We start from the raw sequence: 25,628 nt of genomic DNA, 5'->3' as shown, positions 1-25,628 counted from the left end.
ATCTTCATGTTAATCCAATTTCATGCCTAGAACAGAGCAAGCACAACAGAATGTCTTTCGTAACCTTCTGATATCATTAATTATTGCTACATTGGGAGTTACAGCATGGAACAAACAGGTTTTTAAATGGAAATCATTTGTCTCTCAGCAGGGAGACTCAACAGTTTTATTTCCTTCAACGCCAAGCTGCATTCAAGTAATCTTGTTCCATGGTGATCCTCTCTCGACAACCTGCAAGTCAATGGTGAAATCCCATCTATTTTGTCGCTGGATTGGTCAAATATGCTGCCCATTAGGGGAGGTGTCTATTTCCTCTCCTAATTGCGGAGGAAGGGTTTTCTCCATGTTAAGGCCACGCTTTCCCCAAGCTCTGGGCATTTGGTCAGGTTTCCTGGTGATTTTCCACAAAAGGAAATCCCCTAACTCATTACAAAAAAAAAAATAGATTAATTGACCGGTTCAGTAACAACCTGCCCCAGGACCCAATAAACTTTACAAAGGGTACATTCCAATTACGACTGGGCTCAGCATGAACTGATAAGTAAGCCAGCATGATCCGTCTCCAGCATTAAGGAGGTTTTTTTTCCCTTTTCCCCCATTAATTTAACTCTTTCTTGGCACTTGTGGATTGATTAATTTCTTACTGTCCCTTTCCCTGCGAGTGTTAACCCTGCTGAACGACTCACAGCAACGTGATCTATCAGGTTCAATAAAAGCAACCACTGGTCTACAGTCACTTTCTGGGCACTGCAATGGCCTTACAAGAAGGGTTAGTTAGAACACTGCCTTCTTCAACACTTTGCCTGGTGTCCTAAAACGAATCCAGATCTCAGACCAGGACAGGGAAGAGGGAAAGTGACCTTCTCACTGCAGAAACATCTAGGGAAGCAATTGGAACCACTTGCTAGCACAGCACAGCTACAAGCCTGCCTCCACTATGTGAGAGGGTTGGAAGGGAAACAGGATCATTTGGTAATGAGCATAATTGCAACAGCAGAAGGAAATAGAAGGCAGACATCAAGTTAGGAAGACAAAACATGTTAATGGCTACAAAATGTTTGTTGTATTATGCTCTCATACGATAGTCTGCCATAGCATTAGATAGCCTGGCTTGGGTGCCAAACCTAAAGTGTTCCACAGCACTGAGCACTACTGATGCAAGGCAGCCTTATTCACAAAAGCTTATTGATAAAACATTTGGTGCTTAGCAGACTAGTCATGTGAAGTAAATTTACACACCTGCCTGGTAACTAGCGCTACTTTTAACACATAAAAATGCACAGAAATTTGTACAGAAGACACTTAAAATGGACTCGCATCTACTTCTGCTCAGATTCAGAATATCATTTTCATACATTTATTATGCCTAGCCTGCACTGTATTTCTTATAGGAACAAGAATAGCTGTAATTATTGTTGTCAATCAAAGTTTCTCTGAAGTCCTGAGCTTTACTGTTTCAATAACTCATTTTTACCAGTGGCAAATGTCCTCAACAAACACTAGAGCCTAATTTGCAGTTTGGTTCCCTTGTCACTTTCTGAGTCATCTTGCTGGAATGCTGTGAGGCAAGTGATTAGTCTTAGGATTTCTTTTCATCTTCCCTTTCTTTACATCTGAGGGCTGTTAAGAAGTTTGGTTTCCACAGCTCAGGCACATCCAAGGTGTACTACAGGTACCGAAGGTGCAATGAAATACAAAGTTTATTCTACTTCAGTACAAAGAGAATACCTGATAAACTGTTCCAAAGTCAGCCTTAGCACATGCAGGTGCAGCTGTTATTGGTTTCACTGGAATTACAGTTGCTTACAACTGGTGCTGGATTTAGCCTCTCACAGGTAAACCCTTCAGCATCACGCAGGGCTCAACTGTGATTGCAAACCCACTGGTATAAATCAGAAGTAATTCTACCAATGATGCACAAGCCTCAAGGTAAACATCAGCCTCCCAAAACAGCTGAGATGCCAAAAATAAACATGATACAGTGCTGATGGATTTATAGTTAACTGACAGTTTCCTCTTCAGATTCTTAATCAGGTGTCACTGAGAGGTGCTAATATAATTAGGGATGAGCTATGGATTAATAGGAAGAAAATATCATAACCTCACTCTTACAATAAAGCAGCCCGTATGCTATACTTACCTGCAAACTGCACCATTCTTCTGGTAGCATGACATTTGCTAAAGCAAAAGCCTGTTGATAATTCTCTATAGTCCTATATAGCACTCTGCCATGGCTGCTCTTCAAAAGGCCATATTTATCCCCTGGGAAATATAGCTGTATTAATATGACATTTTGTCACAAATTAATCTTAAACAGGGGTAATATTTTTGACACTGAGTTGAAACTGGAACTAAAAGGCAGTTCAGATGGTTAAAGTGGCAATATCCTGTAGCAGACTTATATTCCCTGAGATAATACTGTTATGGTGTAAGTACCAATGTACAGGGATGTACCAAGGGAGAGAACTGTGCAAGTCTTTCTTCATTTTAACAACACACGGGATCATTGGCCTTCTACTCTTTATTACAGCTGGTAGTATAGCAATGCCCACCGATCCCAAACATCAGAGCCTATGGTACTAGGTGCAGTATAGAATAACAAACCTTTTGCTAAGGAAAAGCAGCCAAGACAGACTATCAGCACCTCATCTACCATCATGATGGGCTGCAGGGTAGAAGAGTGGACAGGTAGTTTAAAAAAGATCTAAAAAACCGCACTAATTTCTCATTAATGCGATTAAAAGTGGCCTAGTCTGGATTTTAATTGAAGTCCCATGGCACGAGTCAGTTGTGACGAAAGGGATTCTCTGTGATGTGCTCTCTATCCTGCTGTGGAGGTTCCCAGGCTCTGTGCAGTTCGTCAATGCCAGGCTAATTAACACAATGCAATCTTGCCACTGACACCCATTTCCCAACTCATTTGCACAAAGCTTCCACTACTACAGGAAATCAGGGGAAATTCATAATGCAGATTTCCATAGGAGCTGACCCTTTATACAAAGGATGCTCTTCACCTTTTTTATTCCATTCCTCCATACTGCATGATGCTGATGGTCACCAAACATGACGGGTGATTTGGGGTACCCAAATATTACCTTATGGGCACTTCACTGTACATCTCAGCAGTCCTTCACCAATTGCATGTCATTTGCCTTTAATGGGATCATTTTCATTAAGACTAATGTCTCCTCCCTGGCTGTTTAACTCAATTCCCTCCTGAACCTGAAGGCTGCAGGCAGAGGCCAGCCAGAAATATTTGTGTTCTATAAAAGACTGAAATACCTACAGTTCTGGTCTGTTTAACATCTATCTTTTGAGATGTGAGGTGAAGCCTGCTGACCACTAGCAGTCATTAAAGATCCTATAGCACTTTTTGCAAGAGCAGAGGGTATTATTAACTCCAGGATCCTGGCCATATTCCAGTTTGGATAATTACATTCTACCACACTAAATTTCCCCCTGCAGTTTCAGTTGGGGAACTTCTGTTCTTCACTTCCACTTTTAACAACCATAGCGAAGTGTTGCTCGCCCTGAAATGCCAACACATTCCAGTCTGGAGCTGGGATATGGGACTCAGCCCACAGGCAGACATTCTGCAAAATGCTCTGGGACTTGTTAGTAAGGAGGTGCACAACAACCAACCTGGAACACCATAAAACCAGAGCTCCAACCTCAGTGATACTGCAGGTTGATCACAACGCTTGCATCTTGCTGGGGTTTATTGCTGGCAAATGCAATCCACGTGAAAGGTCTGGGTATCTACCACCTGGCCTGAAAGTCCCCAGGGTGGACAAGGAGGTTTTGCTGGTGGGTGTTTTATTCACTGCTCAAGTGTAAAAATCAATTCAGGCCGTTCTACTCCTGAGTAATCATTTGATTGTACTGAGTGTTCACAAGTTTTTAGGTAACAACTGGATCTTCTAGAACTAGATAGTAAATACAAGCATCCCTATTTTCTGTATCAGGGAACACCAGAAAATACCGATCTAAGGGCAGGATTTCTTACTTGAACAGGGAACCATGTTCCAGCTGAGTCACTTGCCCCTTCTAAGTACTATTAGCTAGAATGAAATGCATTTGTAGATCCAACCGTAACTATTCCATGATTCTATGATCCCATGGATTTCAGGATCAGGAATCATAGGGGTACCATTTTCATGGCCTAGAGAGGGGAGGGAACAGAACGAGACAATGTAAGAGTGAGAAGCACATCTGTAACTCTGTTGAAAGAGGCAACCCACCGCCTCTTTAAAGGTTCCTTTGATTGCTTTTCATATGAAAAAGATTCCCAGGAAATCTAAGTCTGGGACTGAGAAATTACGATAGCTGAATGGGCCGATGCACTGAACTATTAAAGAAACCTTGAAAATGTTATTTCTGTGTTCATATGAGAGCAAACAGACAAAATTCTCTTCTCTGTATTCCTCCAGCTTAGCATAAGAAAGATGATAGGCTGTAGATTCTGTTGCTGCAGGCAACTGATGAGGAACCTCTTTGATGTGCTTTGATTAGTGCTGGCTTCTTTAATTCAATGATATTTGGTTCCAGCTCCACTTTAAAAAAAACCCAAATCCTTATTACCATAGTGAAAAACATTAAGGACACTTGCTTGGAAAACACTTGGGCTTATGTTAAGAGTTCTTATTCAAGATCAGAAAGTTTTGTTGCCTGTATTGTTCTCTCTCCTTTGAGCTGGTCACCTTGACTGCAAACCTGGATACAGGTGCACTCTCCTGGGGTAGCACTTTCCATCCTTTAGAATGACAGAAAAACAGGAGTAAAAGGGACTTCCAGAGATCAGGAGCTCTCCTTCCCTCCCCAGACACCTGACTGTTTCTAGCAGACATCTGTCTGTCTCTGTGATGGAAGATTAATACTCCTCCAGAGTGATTTATTTTGGGATTTGACTATCCTACCCACTCACACCTTCAGACAAAGAGATGCTTTCAGGAAACATGAGGCCTCCGGAGAGATACAGCCACTTCTGTAGTAAACTGTGGAAGTTGTATAAAAATAGAAAGAAAATCACTTCAGTAATGTTTGATTAAAAAATGAAAATGGATTGTGTATCCAGGCCAGGTGGAAAGGGGCTCTGTTGGAGTCAGAACAGCTGCAACGTACCAGGATGCCCTTGCTATTCCACAACTTTGGGATTTCATCATAGTTAACTTTGAGTCCAGCAGTTCCGGATCAATCAGACTCCACCACAATACCCAGTTATCTTAGTCTGATCCAGTTAACAGTAGGAGAAACAGAGCCAGCAACCAGCAGGAGGACAAAAGGACAACCTATTGTGTTTCATTCATAGGGCAGACATCCTCAGACTCAAAGTCCAAGAAAACTCCCACTCATTTCTGAACGAACCATTCAAAAGCAGCATTTTCCTGAATGGATCAGTAGAGCTCATAGACTAAAGCCTATTGTAGAATGAGCCAATGGCATTTTCATAGTGCTCCGAGTTAGTACCAGTCTCCACTGCAGTGTGTGTATTGACAGTGGTTTAAGTTAAGGGGTTTCTTAATCTATTTTTTTTAAGAACTATGAATTCCCACATGCCCTCCTTTGGTAGCTTAAGGATTGTAGGAGGTCAAAAAAAAATAGGTCAGTGAAAATAACATTGCAACAAGAAATTAATTGCAAAGAACGTTTAATATGACAGGGGACTACATAAAATCCTATTATATTTCTTCACTATCCTACTCAGGAGTCTGTACTATTGCTATACTCAAAGGCCAGGGCAGTCTCCCAGGGTAAATTGCTACATTAGTTTGACATTTCTGGCTCCAATTAACCTTATATTTGAGCTATATTCCAAGGGTTTTTAAAAAAATATCTGTGATAAGGTTATGTTTTTCTATTACAGTTTCAGTTGCTTAATGGCCTGCTCCTGATGCCAATCCCTCTTTAAACACACCCTAGGTAAGGAAATTAGGCCATAGTTTGACAATACATTGCTTGTGGCAGTAGGACCAGCCTAAGGTATTCCAACCTCTCCCTCCTTGCTTCTGTCCTCCCAGGACAACACGCTATGCTCTGCTTTGCACCCACTCATCTAAGTGCTGCACCGCAATCCAGGAACTATTGTGGCTTCAGAAGCTTGCCGAAACCTTCACCCTCTCAAGTTTGGTTTGTGAAGGATCCAGAAGAACAGAGAGAATCTCTGATCGGACAATGAAAGCAGAATAACATCCCAGTCTTGCGCCTAAGGACAATGCATCAAATCCCCACTTAAGACACTGCGGTCAGCCAGGCTGTAAATGTTAAGTACGGAGATCACAAGTGCAGGTATGGAGAGGACACACGGCCAGGTGGAGGTCACTGAGCAGGATCCACAGCACTGCTCCACTGAAGACAAGCAAAGCCACCAAATTACAGCTGTTGGGGTTCTGGCCTCATTATCTTTTGCTTATAGCAGTACAAAGACATATAAATAAAACATGGGATGGGTGGTGCTAGATCCTGTGTTCTTTCCACAAGCTTTAAGGTGCAATTGGACTACGCACCTGATGCGGCACCAAGTTACCAAAAGGAAGGAAGACTGCTGTATTCCACTCCTTCCTAGGCATGCATTTGCATCCTAGGGGATCACGCAGGATTGGCATAAATTGGATTAGAGAGGTCTTCCATGTGCAAAGTAACCTTAATCAAGAAGAAACAAGATTTATCTCCCAATCTATATATTAGATCAAAATGACAAAGAAACAAGCAATGCAAGCAATTGTCTCAACAAGGAAAGAGCAGGACTAAAGTCTTGCTTATGCCTTACTCATGGAGCATAAGCACATTCACTCTGACACTGCTTGCATTGTGAATAGATATCTCCAATTCAGAAAGTGCTGCATAGAGCACACAAAAAGTTGTTGAGAACAGATGAACCCTGCCCACATCTGCAGATCCAGCCAGGTCACTGTCTTCAGAACAGAAATCAAAGAGAAGCAAGAACAAATTCAAGTAAGCTTTCTCTATGGCCACTTGCCCAAACAATGTCAGTGAAAAAACACTACCAGTAAAATTAGCTTCCACAGACACAAATGTATATTCGTTACCTAAACTTCACCAGAAAGTAATTCTTGGGAATAAGTCTTGGTCTGTAACTCGCTGGCAAGCAGTTCGCTCCAAGTATGAGATTTTCACAACATGTAATTCAAGCTATATGACCTACAGTTTGGCAGAAGAGTCAGTTTTAATGCTTTAATCATGATGCTGATGTAAATGCTTACATTTCTGAATGTAAATTCATTAGCTATGAGTTAGCTACGGCTATTTTATTTGCCAAAAAAATATCTTTTTGAAACATTCCCAATGTCAAGTCTGTTTTTAATGTTTCTCGGGAAGTGAAACATCTTAGATTTTATTTTCACTTTCACATTAATGTATTTCAAATGGAAAGAATAAGAAGTGGATTTTGCAGATCCCTCCAGCTCCAGTATTAGGTGAGGGGTAATAATACTGCACAAAGCATCATAGAGACAACTACAGAAGAGCGAGCGCTGAGATATGGTTGGCAAGGAAACCACAATTTACAATAGCCTGGCTTTCCACATGCAGAACCTACAGCACTGTCATGTTAATTACATACAGCGAGGCAATGCTCAGCTTCCCAAGACAAGTCACTCCATTGACTACCACATGAGCCAAGTTAAGCAAATACCCTGTACTTCATCACCTCACAGAAATCCTCTGATGGATCCAATGGAAGTAAACGACAAAATTCTCCTTTATTTCAGTGGACAAAGATCAGAACTTTGGGCCTTACTTCATTTACTTTAATCCACTCTTAATAGCACTTAAAAGCCAAAACTAAACAGGACTATATAATCCACATGGTGCAATACAGTCCTCTACTTAAAAAATAAACAGATTTTGGAGATATACTATGAGAAAATAATAATGGCTAAGATTTTCAAAAGTTAGGTAACTTAATAAGTCACAGTATGGTCTTTCAAAGGACGGGAGCTCTTGAAACCACATAACAAAAACGAGGACACTTATTCAGATGCCTAAAGAATGTTCAAGTTAGAAGTAAAGTTTTAGGAGCCATTGAAAAATCCCACCACCACAATGATACTTCTGAACTATAGAAATCATTCACCCCAATCCTGAACCCCTGGTCAATATCTTATTAAAATAAGGCACGTGCAGGAATTACTCAACCATAGTAAAGCTATTGAAAACAAAAGCACAAGTGGGACTCACAGCCTATATGGAAATGTACAGACTTACAGCAGACTAGGCAAATTTCAGCTCCATTGCTCAGAGCAATTGGTTGTTGCTCGCTTCCTTCTTATCAGCACCTCAGAATCACAGAGCTCAACCCCAAAATAAGCAAGCTCCAATCTGGAGAAACCTTTCCAGAGTTTAACTCTACACCCCATACTGACAGGGCATGCATACACTGCAGCCTGAGGCACAGCTCCTATCACACCTGAAGTCACAAGAGATCCTGCCCTCTGTGCAGACTTGCCGTGCCCAAGATCGACACAGCCAAAGTAATCTCATGCCAATTTGCATTGTAAATGCCGTATGAGCACCACTTTATCCATCTGGAGGTTACCAGCGTATCATTTATTTATTGTGTTGTCTGAAAATTACCTTTAGAAATAGAAATGCTAATTTGACTGTACAAAGATTGCATCAATGCAGAGATTCAGACCAGGGGATGTTTTCTACATTCATTAATGCAGAATAAACTGCTCTGCTTTTCAGGAGCTAAGGATCAAGGACTGTCTTTTACATAATTAAAACTCTGAAATTTTAATATTATCTTCCCTGCACAAGATTCAGAATTCAGGAAACACCTCTCTCAGTATTAATTGTGCAGAATAATATGGCTGGCTGGCTGTATGATCTCTCCATCCTTTGATGTTTAAATTGATCCTTGTATTCTGGAGACAGCTTCTGCAGAACTGATTTCCTTGTCTGTATTTTAGCTAGGTTCATTCAAAGGGCAAAATATCCAAGCATTCAGCTTTTGACCCTACCAGCAAATATTTAATGTATGAATTAAACTGGACAGGGCTTTGCCAGAAGCTCTCTTCATGTTTTATTTCTGAAGCTATTTTTACCAACATTTAATCGCTTAAATGTAAGGAGATAAAGACATCTCTGACAAACTGTGTTTATTGAGCTAAATGCCATCAAGGAAAGCCCTTTTATTTTTTCATAATGGGTTCAGCGCACTTTGCATCTCTGGCTTTATTCTGAAACTCACTGTTACAGTCCTAGAGGATGATACAGTAGCTAATATTGCCACTAAATAAATGCACAAGTGGACGGACACAGGAGGCAACTTGACAAAGAGACGGATGGATAAAGTGGAAACAGCCTTTAATGGGCTCCCAGGATATAAAAGAGTGGTCTACGATCTCCAGTTACTCTCCTGCCCTTTCTGTATATATTTACAAGGGACCATTCTGTAAGAGCCATCAGCAAGCAAACAACAGTCAGACACCTGATTAAAGGTCAAACCAGCAGCAACAAAGCACAAATTAAAAGGGAAACCCCTGATTTTCACTTCCCTCCCCTGCTCCCACCAGCCAGCAGGACTTACAGACCAGATTGCTGCGAGTCAGCAAGGTCCTCTGGTGTCCAAAATATTTCAGGATATTAATGATGGACTTTGGGATGGCCAAGAAGGGGAGGAAGGCAGTGAGGAGGAGAGGCCTTTAAGAACAAACAGCCAAAAGGTGGAGAGGGCAGCAGCAGAATGGTGAATGACAAAACCGGAAAAGGGCACTGAGGGAGAATGTGATCAAACCATTAGCAGGTGGAAGGGGAAGTTAAGGGTCAAAATCAATCTGTCAGGGGGCAGCAGGGAGGTATTACCACTGCAACTGGCTCTTGACTGATCAGCACAAGGGGAGGTCCGCAGGTTGGTGGTAGGAAATTGCTGTCAAACATTTGCCTCCAGCCTGTGCTGGCTGCAAGCACGCTCCAGCATGGCCCAAACTTCTACTGCACACCAACCACTGCTGCTTCTGCTACACTTGCTCATTTCTGCGGGAAAAACATGACTTTGTTTTCCCCTAGCAGGTAGATGATGAACAGGCAGCCTGCTATGATATCCAGCTTTTCGTTTCTCTGAACAGGGGGACATACATTCCCAAACAAATCCCAGTCTACAAACCATTTTAACACAAGTAATTAAACACAACGGACCCTCCACTTCACTTCCCAGCCATCCTGGACCTCAACTTGTTTCTTTTAAATTGTTCCTATCAGGACTTGTGTTGCTCCTTTTGCCATGACAGTGCAAACAGTAAGTATGTGCTAGATACACAGGGAGGTATTTCCCCAAAGACATAAGGGAAATTTATACTTTCTTCTGATTTCAAGCACAAAACTGTGATTCTGTCTTTCTGAACTACCCATCCTTTGATGTTCAAATCTCTCCTCAAGTACTGGACAGAGCACTGCAGAACTGAATTCCTTGTCTTTATTTTTTGTGAGGTTCATGCAAAGGTCAAAAATCCAACTATTCAGCTTTTGACCCTAACTAATCTGGTGGGCAGTACCACAGACAGGAGAACTCTGTCGATAGTAAAAAGCCAGAGCAGCAAGTGCTGAGCCAAACTTCCCCACCAGGCACCCTACAGAGCAGACTGCTGACAAATTGCCATTTACCATAAGGGAGAGAGCAGTGTTATAGCAGGTGAAGCCCTCCACCACTGCCCAGTCACCCTTTGGTGCCCCTGAGGAGTCCAATAATAGTGGTAATTTTTGTTATGGGGCAGTAATCTGTAATTTTAAATGGAGACATTCATCATTCAGAAGTCACAGTCGAACAAGCTGTTCAATGATGACTCGAGGGCTCTCCCAGCCAGGAATCAGTCTCAAACAGCAAGCTGGGGATATAAACACTCATGTTTAGGGATGAATGTTTACATCTCGTCTCTCTTTCTCTCACTACTTCTGTTGTTTAAAATAGGTTGAAACCTCATGTGATGTCCTTCAAGAGTCTATAAATTGCTGCAGGAGTTCCAGCAATCAAAAGAAAAAGGAGATTGTTAACAGTCTACACCAATGATCCACTCACATTCTGCACAAACAGACCAAAAAAAATTAAGAGTCAAACCCTCTTTTTCCCCAGGAAACCTCTAAGTCCATTTTCAGGCTGGACCCAGCAAAGAATGCTGAGATTTTTCATGGAGAAGGGCTGGAAGTCAATACAATTCAGAGACCATTTCATGGCCAGCACACCATATGAGAGATGCTAGTGAGTAGATGATCAGGCATCTTTCTGACTGTCTAGTTACCATGCCCATCTAATTACCTATTGGAAATATTCTATCCATCACCTGCCTTCAGTAAGAACAATGCTACTCTCCGCTTCAGTTTCCAAGTCAGAGCAGATTGCCATGAACAGTAGCAATAATGACATCCCCTTCTGTCCTCACAGGAGCTGAACACAGAAATAGAGCTGCTGGGATTCTTCTGCACACTTTTGCCAGCTCTCCTGCCAGGATCTAGCTGGAAGACTGGATCCAGAGATGGCTTCATAAAGTGAAGATAAAAAGAAGACTCCCTAACGACCAGATGTGCCCAGTAACTGAGAAGAGTCCCTTGCTCTCATGCAGCTTTATGAAACTTGCAGCATTATGTGAGAAACAGCTTTAGCTCAAATATAAAATAGGACATCAGAACTCCTAGGATTTTGCTCCTGCCACTGATCCTTCTGCAGTTCACTCGTCTATGCCTTGGTATCCCTTGTCTCAATGGGGATGACAATACTTTCCCATGCCTTCATGGTTTTATGAGGTTTAACCCTTATTAACATTTGCAAAGCAGATTGGAAGCATTGAATGGAAGGATGAAAAGAATTTTCAAAGCTTTATTACTTGAGAGAAAAATGCTGGGGGGGTGAAATATCCCAGTTAGGAGCAGAAGACTCTGTTCCCCTTCTTCATGGGGCAGTATTCAGCTCTCTGGGACCATTTTAACTCTATTCTGTAAGGCCATTCCCTGGCTCAGCTGACTCTGAACAATCCTGCTCTGCAACCACCTCTTTTCATCCCCATTACAAAAGGTGAGCAATATTTATTGGTTCAAGCAGGGCCAAGGGCTGACATTAAGCAAATTTCAAGGGTTATTGGAAGTTAATTGAGTTTAATCATGTAATGATTTTATAATTAGTCATAGTTCCCAGTCTTGTACTGAAAAAGTCACACTTAAGAATTATTTAAAGGAAAATTAAAGCCAATTTCTAATAAGAAGGAGGAAACTACACCAGTGGTCGGTGAGACTAGGTGAGGGGATCAGAAAGGATGCTGGCTAAATGCACTAACTGCTTTAGTGCACTGAACCTCTGCCTTTAAGTGCAGTGAGCTGAAGTCTCAGCTGCGGACTTGCACTACGGGTAAAGACAGCTATAAGTTCCCAAACATTAGTCCTGCTGTCTTGGTGGTATTTCTCACTGGCAATGAGCTGGATGGATCCTGCCCCAGGGGAAAAGAAACTTCAGAGTTTTCCCACCTCACTGGAGTCAGGTCCTCCTCCCTGATTCAAATGCAAAGACCAGGAAATTGTGTTTGCGTGTCCTCAAGACAGGACTTGCCAGTGAAAAACTATACTCCTCAGTTACAAAGGAGAAGGTAAGTCCTACAATGTAGCTACTCTAGAACTTCAAGCAGGTGCTTGGAAGTTGAATCTGAAATGCAATTTTATCTTTCTTTAAAAGATTCCTGTGCAAATGGCATGTACAGCATAAATGGGGTGTCAACAGATCAGCATCAATGAGTTCTGTGAAGTTATTACACTAATCCACCATCCATTCTATCCCCACTCTGCAAGGCATTCAGGACACAGACAAGTAACCACCTGTGGAACATAGCATCTCAGAAAGTAAAACTAAATATCTCCTTAGGGATAAAGGACTCACTTAGGTATAAAAGTCTGACAGACCAAAGAGCCAACTACCTGCTTGGCACCTCCTGCTAATCCAGGACACTCCTCACAGCAGTCTTGATGAGCTGAGTATCCTCATGTGATATTAAAACACAGCATGTAATGGGAGGAGTTTGCTGTGGGTTTAGACACCATGTGTGGTGGAGGCAACATGCAAGTCAGGCTCATACATTTTTGCTGTCTGTGCCTCTAAGTCTCTGTGAATATCTAGTCTCTAGAAGTAAGTGTATTCCTAGGAACAGAAAACCCATTGCTTCCAGAGAACTGATATAGTTTTCACCAAAGCTGCCTAAGATGCAGAAAAAGTAGGAAGCAGCACGGGAACCAACTGTAATTGTGACTGTTGGGGTTGAGGAGGTCAAAATGTAAGGCTGTAACATCTTAGAGAAGCCAGAAAGTGCTTCCCAAGAACTAAAGCTGTCCTCTTGCCCACCTTGCCCCACAGCAACAAAAGCCTCTTTCTTCTGTCCTTTCTAGTTCTGTTCTATCTCAAACCCTCGAGAGCAACCAGCACCTGGCCCCTCTCCTTCCCTTGATGTTGTCTCTCAAGACTTAAAGGCACCCAAAGTCTTACCTGTGCAACTGAGCAGCCTCACGAGGATGCTGACTGGCTCCATCTTGTCCTGCTGCAAAGGTTTCACTGCAGACTGTGGGTGGAATGGCACCATCACATGCAGCAGCATGACCATGTTCAGGGCAGACCCCAAGGACTATGCGACTCCTCCTGAAAAAATTCAGTGTTTATAGGTACCAGCTCAGTAAAGATTCTTACCACCCTGCACAGAAATGTAATTATTGATAAAATTACACTTCTCCTCATCACCTACTGATAATTCTTCTATAACTGTCTTGCTTATTTATATCAAATTACAGAACTGATGTGTCCCCAGCACTTGGCAATGCTGAGCCACCAGCAAGGCTAGCTGAGGCAGCTTTTTTCTTTCGCACACTCAAATTGTGTGGAAGATTCATCCATGGAAAAATAATTGGGCAAACAAAAATCCAGAGCAAACCCAAAAATTAAGTAGAATCTTCTCTAACCACAACACGCTAAAAAGTACATTGATTTTTCACTTCAGAAATAAGATTTTGAAGTGACACCTCCTAACTGTGTTTACAGTATTGTAAATGTGTGTATTACAGCTTGAAATGAGTGGTTCTGCTTTTACTGAGGAAGAGAGGTTTCAGTGGTGAAGCTGAGACAAGACTTTCAGAGCAGCCCTGTAAATATCAGGCCTCATTCTCGTAAGCAAAGGAGTAACTTGAGGCAGTGCTGTACCTGTGTTGCTGCAGGACCTGAGCCCGTGCAAAGCCTGACAACACTGCAGTGTGTGCTCAGGACACCACAATACTGAGTGCTGCCTGATGCAAAACCTTTGGCCCTTCTTGGGAGAAAAATCAAGAACAAGAGGAACCAGAAGTCTGTGAGACAGGACCATGTTCAGCAGGGGCCACACCATGAGACATGCAATGTGCCCAATGGACAGCAGAATCACAGACACTTACTTTGGTGGCCAATTCTTACAGAGCAAATCCATGTCCCAGGCCAGTTCCCAAAAGCTAATATTTTAACTCCAGAAGGCAGTGTTTAAAATGATGTGCTTAATAAAGGCTTCTTCTCAGTTTAAACACAGCCTTCTCCACAGAGTTCTTCCCTACAGCCATAATAAATACCAGTGTATTACTTAATGATATGGCTTATTTATTATTTATTTAAATGATTTATGTAGAGCCTATAGCCTTAACAACTATAGCGATAACGATTCTAAAACCAGAAGCAACCTGAAAAGGAGATGCTTAAATAATTAAAAGCCTCCCTCCTTTCCCGAAAGAGGGCCGAGGAGCCGTGTGTTTTTCTTTCTTGAGGTTTTTAGCTCTCCTACAAGTGAAAGGGCAGAGTGCCATTGGCTAAATGCTGCCTTAGCAAAGGAAAACCAATAAATCAGGATAACCAGTGTTACTGTAGCTCTTGTCTAGCTCTTCCCATCCATGCTCCTCAGAGGAGGGTCAGTACCACAGGACCTATTTTACAGAAGGTGAAACTGAAGACAAGGAGGTGATAGAAATGGTCCACGGTCACCCATGTGCAAAGTTCATGTGCAAAGCTGGGCATAAATCCTTCCTTCCATCTGCTAGACCAGACCTCATCCACCAAGCCACTGCTTTCTTATTTTCTCTTCTTAATTTCTTTATTTAGTCTCTGCCTTTTTAAGCACTTACCATGTTTCTTCTTCCTGTCCATCTCTCTTCCATGCCTCTGTTCTCAACTCCAAGCATCCTGCTTCCCCTGGTAGTCTTTCCCTTCAGGTTTCCCCCTCCCGGTATCCACTTTTTGCCCAATTTTTCCAGATAGGTTTTATCCTCTGCAACTAGGCAAATAGTTGGCAACTCACAGCACAAGTGGGTAATTGAGCACAGTTGCAAGTGGATTATCATTGAAATGAGTGATTTTACACAATGCAGTGGGCTCAAGGCAGCAACAGGGTGCTTTGCAATTCAAACACTGTAGAGAGGGGAAATATTTTCAGGTTTCATTTTAAAACTTTCTAAATGCAAAAACGGAAGCTGCTTCCCCAATGGCAAGGCATAAATACACACTGTAAACTCCAATAACCAAATGGTTGCCTAGTTCTATTAAGGGGAACACACGAATTATGAGAATCAGACATTTCAGAGCAGCTGGAGCAGTAAAAAACTATATAAAATGGTAAAATATATTCTGGACTAGTTTCCAAAGAAGCCAAAAAAGACAGAAGGTCCTTGGCATCGGTCTTAGGGTGCAAGAGGAAACCCTTATCACTGAAACTTTGAGATCTCAAAGTTTACACCCATGTTGTGGAGCATCCACAAAAACAGCATTGAGAATTCCTAGTCTTGACTGGAAATGCCTAAAGCCAAACCCAACAGCTCTCTACGGATCTTATCTGTCAATTTAACAGAAAACTAACTCTTTAGCAAATGGATTCCTTCATTTTCCGTGGTTTAATTGGGAGTACATAAAGATAAATAAATATGGTTTATGATTCTATGGATGGTTGAAACTCCCTTTTAAAAAAACATATTCAGGACACTGGACTGAGATTTGGTAAAACTAATTCAATATGCAGCTTTGCCACAAACTTTCTCTATGACCTTGGAAAAGTCATTTAGCTCTTCACATCTACATTAGGAAGTTAATCCACCTCTCTAATGCAGAGACAGAGGCAGGCACCAAAAGGGTGGGGATGCAGACCACCTAAATAATACATAAAGATATTATTTTATCCTACTCTTCATCTCCTCTATTGAGTATTGTTTGTTCGATGCTGCATTATCTTTATGGCACAGACTTTCTTCCCACCCCCAATAGGATCCCCACTTCATATACCAGCCGAGGGAGTGCATTAATACAAATCAGAATACGAGTTCCAAATTGTTGTATTTATCTCATCAGAGCTGCTTACATTTAAAAGATGTAACTGTCACAGCGAACAGCTCGCAAGCAGTCTGCAAAGTAAAAAGGCAAATAAATGTTTTGTTAAAAGTTCTTTGAGGAATGATTCTGAAAACCACAATCAACACAAGAAAACCACAGTCTGCTCAGTGACCCATTGAGAACATACAGAGATATGAAGTTTGAATGAAAAACTTCACACCTTAATCTGCCAAACTACCTTTCTTTATTCTCAGAAACAGCAAATAAAGGAGAGCATTCGTGAATAAGGACTATTCATGACTGGAAGCAGGTACATTAGATATGGTGGACTGAGAAAGCAGACTCAGTCTGCTGGAGACAGACAGTCGCAACAATTTCCAGTGTCAAAGAAAAATCTGGCACCTTGTTAAATATTAATAAGCTGTCGGGGTCAACATGTTTAGGTCCTCCCAACTCAATCACTTTCATTTCTACTTCTCAGAAGCCATTCAATTGGAAATACCCTTTCCTGTCTTGCCCCTCCTCATCCTGCCTTCTCACCAAGAACCATACAGAATCAGATGAAAACGGACAGTAAATGAGTTGGCAGCCAGATGACTTTTTTGTCTCCCCTGCCTTTGCTGCTATGCAGCCTGTTATTTTTAGCAAGGCACAGAAAACTTAAATAAAAGAAAAAGAACAATGTGAAGAGTTGGTTTAGCAAATCTCTGCTGCATTTTCTGCAGGTTAGTGTTATTGATTACTGACACCTAAGGGTCTGACACATAATCGATAGACCTCATGACCCACATATGTGACATGGCCTGTGGGGGCTTTAGAAACAAGAATGAACATGGCAGCTCCAGCCAAAGCCTTTCATATAATATTTATTTATTTATTTGCAGGCAAAGCTGTTTCTGCTCAAATTACTGTCATGGTGAAAGGGGTTTGCTCACTTCTTCTCCCAGTACCTGAAGACTAGAGAAAAAAATAATACCTGTTAGTGAAACAAAAATCTAACTCTACATTAGCAACCTAAGAGCTGAAACTCCTCTTCCCTCCCAAATCTACTTACTCACAATGAGAACTAGTCATCTGATGGAGAAAGAATTGCTTGAATAAGAGAAAGAGGCAGAAAGTGTCTCACCAGTTTAATTATCTTTCTGCAAGGTGCCAGAGCAGCACAGGCTAGCGTGGAAAGCACCAGTTTGACTTCAGCAGATTGGAGGGACACAGTCCTCAAAGGCAGATGGTGAGAAAAGCTTTTGTACTGCAGTTTGCAGACCACCGAATTCTCCAAACATCATTCTTTGTTTCATTTTTGTCTTCTCCAATACAAACTGGTCACACAGGATTACAGCTCGGTTGCAAGGAGCTACACCACATGTGCTCATTTCCTTGACTGCAGCATTGCTTTCAGCTGGGGTTTTACACTCCCAGAGCTTTCCTGCTTGCAGGTCACTATCTTTACTGGTTCTGAATGGGTACTGTCTTCTCTCAACAGTGCTCACTTTTAGCTTGAGGAGTCTCAGTGCTGAACTCCTACGTAGGCAGTATTCAAAGGAAGTCATGCATCTGAAATTGTCCATCTGGATTTTCAGATACTACTGAAGTTTCTCCTCCCACTTCTCCAGTCTATTCTATCAGTTGCCATTTTTCTAGTTTGTTTTTTTTACTGCCTGAAGTGCAATTGCTACAAATCAGTCATTACATTATTGTTTTCTAAGACCAGCCCATACACACAGGCCGCATGCAGGCTGCTTACAGTGCCCACTAAGATATGGGCAGGCAGGTAACTTCAGGAGCAAAAGAACAACTGAGAGCACTGTATATAGAGTTAGTGGATCCTGGCTGCAAGAAAACAGGAAACCAAGGAAAGTTAACCGTGATCAGGTGGTCTGAGTATGGCTCTGGGTATGCACCTTCACCCACATAAACTGACCCTGTCACACAGCAGGGCTGACACCAAGGCTGAATGAAGATTAGCAGCCCTAAGTCATAGCCTAGTCTCATGTTACTGGAGTGCTCTGCTGTGTAAGTGCCACATTCTTCATTGCTTTAGAGACTTCAATATACACAGGAGAGAATGTCATACCACAACCAGGCACCCTGCCCAATCACAGCAAGTTCTTTCCTGGGTGAGAAAATCTATGCCAGAATAGCTTAGACTTCTTCGTAAGTGAGCAATGGCTTTTGTACAGTATCTCCCTTTTTACAGCAAGCAATATAGCTTGCTTTCAAGCCAGACTCCAGGAATCGCTTGGTGGGGCTGTGTTAGGCCACAGAAAGCATCCTGCTGTTCTCTTCCCTGTAGGCTTTTTATCCCGTTCTTGTCACATTGACACTTCCCTGGCATATTTTGAAGGAAAACACATTTCTGACCCAAAGCTATGTGGACTTTCAATACTTCTTCCGAATCACAAAGAACCAAACTGCTGGAACCAAAGAGTTCCCATCAATAGCAAATAACCAGGACAGAAGCTAAGATCTCACAGCAATCCTTTCTTACACTAAATGCCCTACAATAGCACCTAATCTTGAAATATCAGTCAGCAAAAGTCAATTGAAAGGCTGTTGACAAGTCCCTCCACAGCCTTGTTCTCTGTGCCAGCTTCTGTGTAATGCTGGTAAGATTTCAGTTCTAATAAATTCCTTGTCGACACAAGCAAAGCTTTTATTAGGCCACTGAAGCATGTATTCTGTAATGCATTTAGTGTACTGCACTGTGTGTTGTACAGAGGCAAATGCAGCTTAGGACAGAGGTAGAAATGAAGCATGTGAGGGGGACACACAATCCACACTAACCTGGTGGTCTTCAAGCCACTACAGTTCTATAGCAGTTCACTACAGCTCTCAGTTCTATTTCAAATGCTTACTACTAAGCCAAGCTTGGCAATTCAATCCTTTCCACTCAAACCCTTTCCTGAACATCTAACTCCAGTGCTTCTCTGCTCTCCCTTAATAAAAACATTGATTCCTGATGCTGGGCAGCTTCACCTTAGTGTTGTGCTCTATGCCAAGCTGGCTGCCCTTAAGAGAGGGTGGCACATAGCATACAGCACTCTTGGCTTTTGAAGTGTTCTAAATCCTAGAGAACACCACACATTTTACCACACACACACACACACACACCCATCTTACACAAGCCACCTACCTGCTTTTTTCCCCTCTAGTTTTCAATTTCTTGCAACACACTGTTATTTTATGGAGAGATGAAAAATACCCATAAGTAAGTCAGAGGCAAATAATAACACCCATTCAGTTCACCACTAGATACCCTATGATGATTTCCCCTTCCCACCAGACCCAGCAATATCCTGCAGGAGAGGTGGCCTGCTGCTATCATTTTAGAGGTGCAATCTCTTTCTTTTTTCCATCCTTCCTGCTGCAGAAAATTCTTCACCAGCTCCTGGTAAACACTGTTTCTGTCTTACCCAGTTGTGCTGCATGGGGATACACTCTGCTGGGTGCAGGTTATTCCTAGTATCTGTTTTATGCCTCCAGGGGTTTTCCAGCAGCCAGCAATAATATAAAAGATCACCAGGGCCTGAGATGTGACCAATTACAGCAGACAGCAGTTATTTATAGAAAAGTCAGCAGCACTGAAGCTTAACACCAGCCAGCACACCCCTCTGCTTCCCATCACATACTGTGTGCTCTAGCATCGTGCAACACCCTGAGTAGCAAGGAGTTTTAAGGCAATCACCTTGGTACCTCACAAGCCTGTAGAGACACATGGCATATGCCCACAGGACAAGGAAGGAGTAGCACTTTACACACATGGTATCTTCGAGCTGCCACAGCACATTTCAGTTTCATAAATCGATGACCCTAGATGACACTTTCATTCTGAAATCCTTGCCCGCCTACTCAGCAGCCCAGCACAAGGGCACAGCACAGTCGATGTGTACGACCCTGTAACACACACCTTCCTGATTCCCAGCTCTTTGCAAAGTGTCTCTTCTCATCTTCTCCAGGACCTGCTATAAGGTCTTTCCAAATATTACAGTACAACATGTTAGGTGCCTTTCTGAACCTCCCCAGTCATGATATAAACTAAATACTCGATTCAGCTTTCACTCTCTTGATGCAAAGGTAGAAAATCCACCAAAAAGCTATAAAAACCACAATAAACAAGTGGAAGATGTTACTTCAGGGGTCATATATTGCTTCACTGAATCCCTGCTACAAGACAGACAATGCTGATGGTCCCTAACAATGCCCATTCTCAGAGCTGACATGCAGGATTGGGACTGTTTGGGTGCTATAGTTTGTAACTCAGAAACCTCACAGCAGTCGCTAAAGAAATGTGGATTCAAACTGGAATTTCGAATTCTTTTGCCTCTGGAATATTTAAGAGGCTATGTAAGTGCAAACCCGCTCTTGGAAGCTGAGGGAAAAAGTTCATGGCCCCATTCTGAGGTGAGCATAGAGAGCAGAGCACGCTGCAGAATGAAATGCACCATTGCCATCTACTGCCCAGACTGGGAAAGGCTCCTCTCCATCTGACATCCAGCTCAAGATGAGATCAATGTTTCAGGACAAGGAATCTTTTACTCATAATGAAAATGTGATCTTGACTGATCCGAGGCCACATTACATTAATACAGTCTTCAAAGCTTTTGTAATAATACAATTAACGATTTCTGCCATACCATTAAGAGAATTAAAGACCAAAAAGCTTAAGGGGGATTGACCTATTCAGTTTCAGTTTTCAAAATAACCTCAAAGCAACATGGACTATTTTCCTTTCTTTACCCCTCCTCCCTTTAAACTCCCGGATACATAGTTGTTAGATGTGTTGTTCTAGCTGTGTTCATGGCTATCCCACTTGTAGTAAAGATTTGGATAAGTAGAGGGATCTCCATTCGGGTTAGCTAACCCCTTTTATCTTGTGAACCAACAGGTCACAGCTTGCACTACAGTAAGAAGAAAAACAACAACATTAATTAGGAAGGTTGAAAGTACAGTTTGATGCAGAAGGAGACTTATTCCCACAGAGGCGCTTTATTTCATCACCCCCCTTTCTCCAAGCCAAGAGTCTCAATCTCTTCCTCAACCTACCAGCTCGCTAAAGCTCTCATCTGCGCCTTTGCAAATGACCCGGAAAGCTTTAGAGGAATTAATAAAGCCCAAAATATGCCCTGGCTCATTTCTGCTCACAGTGAGTTCACTCCTCAGCACCAGAAACCACAGATTCAAATGACATTTCTCAACAAGTGGTGCTATGAGTTGGCTACTAACTTTAGCCTGAGCATCCCCTGGGTTCACTCCCTGGCAGCCGTGCGCGGCTCAGAGTGGTGGCTCCCGGGAATATCCACTGTCAGGGCACAGTGGGGCTCAAGCTGCCTGGAGGCTGTGGCCAGGATGACAGGACTGATGTGCACTGATACGGCTGTTAAGTGAGCAAGGTCAGCATCAGAAAGCAGCAACATCCTGGATGAGTTCCAGCATTCAGGAAAAGATTTTAACCAAACCGGCATTGTATCATGCGCCTCTGTATCAACCAAGTTCTGTTCTGTGCTTGGCTGTTTCCTTTCTTTTCTTTTTTCAGGCATTACATCTAAACCTGGCAGCCCATGTTTATCTTTAAGTAAGGACAAGTGAATCCAGGATAAGTCACACCGAATTGATTGCAGATACTGGCAGGGTTTGTGAGGGAAAGCAGCCTCAGCTGAGGCGCCATCCTACTACTGAGCAGGATACAAGAGGAGAGAAGCAGAACTGCGCCTGTGCATGGAAAATTGCAGATGAAACCAGGGGACTGTGAAAAATCCATAACAACAATGAAGAACACAACTCGGCCCATGTCATCACCATATGAGCTTATTGTCCCGGGCAGGGGTTCAACCATGGGATTTGGCTGAGATGATTCTTTGTGATCAGTTTCACCAATTCACTGCTACAGAGAATAATCTAGCATCAAAGCTGCCTGCATTGTATTTCCCTGCATTTCTAGGTCCTGAGCAGCAGAATGCTGCCTGCCTCCTGGATTTCTAATAAATACCAACAGCTTTTTCCCTGGGCTACGGGAGGTGATATCGTTTGTCCTGACCCTGCTATGTTGAGCGGTGAATTACCAGAGTATGTCTTACCTCCCACTTCAGATCCCATTGCTGGAATGGGAGGGAATCATCTCTGGCATTGTAATTATACTGCATCAGAGACTGGCTGGTCCAAGGGTAAGTCACCGCAAGGCTGTGATCAGGCAAAACTACAGAGGCAAAAATCAAGCACTTCTATTGCTCATAACTGATGTCAGCTCTGTCTTTGGTAGAAACCTGCATTTCCACTCCTCTGCAGGACTGCAGCACCACTCTGTAAGCTTAGTCCTGTAAGTCAAAAGCCAGGCAAGGACAGAGCACAGCATGGTATATCCATCTGTTGGAAGCAAAGGCTCTCTGAAGCTCTCATTCTCAGCTACCTCAATGAGTAGAAAGACCTAAGGTCCCTCCCTCCCATCCCCAGCATGGCAGAGCAACGTGCTTTGCGATCTATTTGACAACTCACAAGGACATTACCTATCGAAGTGCTAGTGTCTTTGATGCCTTAACTGTTCAGGCAGGACATGCTAAATATCATCTTGCAGAAACTTCTGATGTCTACAGGGAGCAAGACCCCTTCTTGACCTTTTCTCTTGCTATTTTGCTGGTTTTGTTCTGTGCTTCTCAGAGGTGCTCCTCCATTCCAGATGCACAAAAGAGGTCAAACTAGCAGAGGTGGCTTGTGCCAAAGGCTTTGGCTTCTACCAAGAGACACTTTAAAAGGAAGATATTTGTGCTTGTGACATAGAGCAAAGAGGGACAATACGTCTTTCACTGCAATTGATTTACCCACCAACCTTCTACACAAACAAGGATAAAAGCAGCATTTCAGTCTGCATTACAGCAGATGGGCTCTGCATGCAGCACAAGAGAAATAGCTTTAGAAAAGATTGAACCAGCCCCAAAATCTGGGGAGGGCGGGGGAATCAGAAAGCTCTTTTATATGATGCTTCTTGAAGGCAGCATTTACCTAAAATGCATCTTAGTTAAGATACTTATCAAAGGCTTGGAAGAGAGGGGACATGCCAAGCAAGGAGAAACTTGGAAAATTAAGCAGTTGAACTAATCCTTTTAGGAAGGGCTTTTCTCTTCTCCCTCCCTGCTCGCTGCAGAAAGCTGGGATGGGATTACTGGTTCCAGGTAGGAGGATTGAAGGTACGCTGCACATCTGTATCTTTGAAAAGCAGCATGAAATTAATGCCATTAAACCAAAGCCACTCCTATTGACCAGAGGGCACACACAGCTCTGAGGTGTTTGTCCTCTTAGGGTCACTGACCTTTAGCACCCCACAGTCCAGACAGGCTGAGCTATTAATTTACAAATCAGATGATGGTGAATGAATACCGACATCCCCAAATGTACTCATCATGGTGAATGCAGCCTCTGATCTCTCCTCCCTGAGAACGAGAACAAGATAAAAAGTTCAGCTTCATCTGTGTCAGGTGGCTGGGAGAAAAGCATTCCTCCAGATGGAGTTTATTGATCTTCCAAAAATGGAGCCTTGAGTTTAAATTAAACCAAAAAGATTCCTTAAAAAAAAAACCACCTCCAAAAAAACAACCCCAACAACCTTCAAGATAGAAAAATTCAATAAAGCAAGGATAAAGTCTAAGGCAAATGGAGAAGATTAAACTGAGACTTTACCATCACGTTGGATTGCAAATTGAATAGCGGCTAATTACAAGCTCCTAATTTTGTCTCCTGTGTACTTAAATTTTATTGCATGCTCATCTGTAAGAAGACATACATAAAGGAAGGCCTAAGTCAATACCAAATAACTAACTATAGCTGGATGAATTCTTTGTTTATGCAATTGAGCACTAAATTTGACAAAGCAGAAATTCCATTTGGATGTGTTAATTTGTTTTTTTCTGCAACATCCTTGATAGGCAAATGTTAAGAAGGATCCAGTTAGGTGCCGAAGTACAGAGTGTTCCCTCCCTTCTTCGTCCACAGAAAAGGACACTAAAATGTGGACTCGAACACCCCTAAGTGACTCCAAATCAACTGCTGTGTTTTATAGACCTGCCAAGGCTTCCTTTAGGAACATGGCTCATTCAGACAGAATCAATCCCAATTACGTCAGCCAGGCACTCAGCTCTAAGGATGTCACCCAGCCTTTGTTTGGACACAGTCAATGCAAAGGTGCCAAGTGAGTCTGTTTTTCACACTAATGAGTTCAGACAACTTAGCAGGGTTTTTTCTACTTTGGCACCTACTTATAAGGTAGCTTTCTGGATGGTTTATTTCTCATAATCAATTAATACAGGTGGCTATTTAGAGCATTTAATTTGTATTTCTAAACATTCCACACAAAAACCATAGCAGAAGGAAGACATCAGAAGTTTCTATAAGGTGACTTCTAGCAGACCCTTCAAGAGCAGTCCAGGAGTGTCCAGCCAGATCCCCTAATAAATTAATGTCATCACAGAGATGGGAGGGAAGGATATTGACCCAAGTTAATTTGCCTTTAGGACAAATACCAACCACCCTCCTTTCCTAAGGCTGAGAACATTAACAACATATTACATGACAAATGTCAAAGAAAGCGCTCAGTAGTACTTTGATGCAATGTACGTAACAGACAGAGAAAGGACAGAAATGGAAAATTAGATGGTCAAGTTATCTGCTGAACGACTGAGAGACATTCATCTCATGCTGGAAAACCACAAAATATAATATGGAAAAGTCCTACCCAGGCTTCCTGATGAAACAAGCATACAAAGGGGCACAATCCAGGAGCAGTTTGCATACTGCGCTACTCTTGCAACTTCACTTTGGTTTCATAAATGCTTGAAAAAGTCAACCCAGGGACCACTCGAGACAAACTCCACTGACACAATGAAACTGAATGGCAAACACAAGACAAACTTCACCACACCCTCATCCTCCTTCCTCTCAGGAATCGAAGCCCACGAGTGATGTATTTAAATCTCCGTCAACGTCTCAAGCACCCGAGATGACGACAATGTTACGCTATGTAATGGTGCCATCTCGTGGTAATAATAAAGATAACGCTGGATTAGTAGTATGCTGCAGCCATTGTGGCCACTAAAGACAGCACATTAAACCATTAATTTATAAACGTATAAACGTAATTTATATGTAAATTAAACGTAATTTAAACGTAAATTAAATACGTTTTAGAGAGCATGTTCACCATAAAGACACCCACAAGCATGTGAGAATCCGTGCTGATTTACAATCACAGGTCACAACAGCCTGGAAATGCTGACCCGTGACAGTAAGTGGGATTGTAACTGCAACTGGATCTCTGATGATGTTC

The 25,628-nt window shown here is 42.4% G+C and overlaps 1 long non-coding RNA gene across 1 annotated transcript; it reads right to left on the bottom strand.

The window, feature by feature from the left end:
* Window positions 1–7,080: 7,080 nt before the first annotated feature.
* LOC133265660 (uncharacterized) lies at window positions 7,081–14,257 on the bottom strand. Its single transcript, XR_009742045.1, has 3 exons — window positions 14,183–14,257; window positions 13,478–13,627; window positions 7,081–7,158 (listed from the first exon to the last, which is right to left on the bottom strand). It is a non-coding gene; the product is annotated as an uncharacterized LOC133265660 (long non-coding RNA).
* Between the last annotated feature and the right edge of the window lie 11,371 nt (window positions 14,258–25,628).

Source organism: Pezoporus flaviventris, unplaced genomic scaffold (assembly GCF_033815535.1).
Source record: "Pezoporus flaviventris isolate CSIRO_AGI_PZ_B2104156 unplaced genomic scaffold, CSIRO_AGI_Pfla_v1 ptg000006l, whole genome shotgun sequence".
Lineage (NCBI taxonomy): Eukaryota > Metazoa > Chordata > Aves > Psittaciformes > Psittacidae > Pezoporus > Pezoporus flaviventris.
This window is presented reverse-complemented; position numbering and strand designations above follow the sequence as displayed.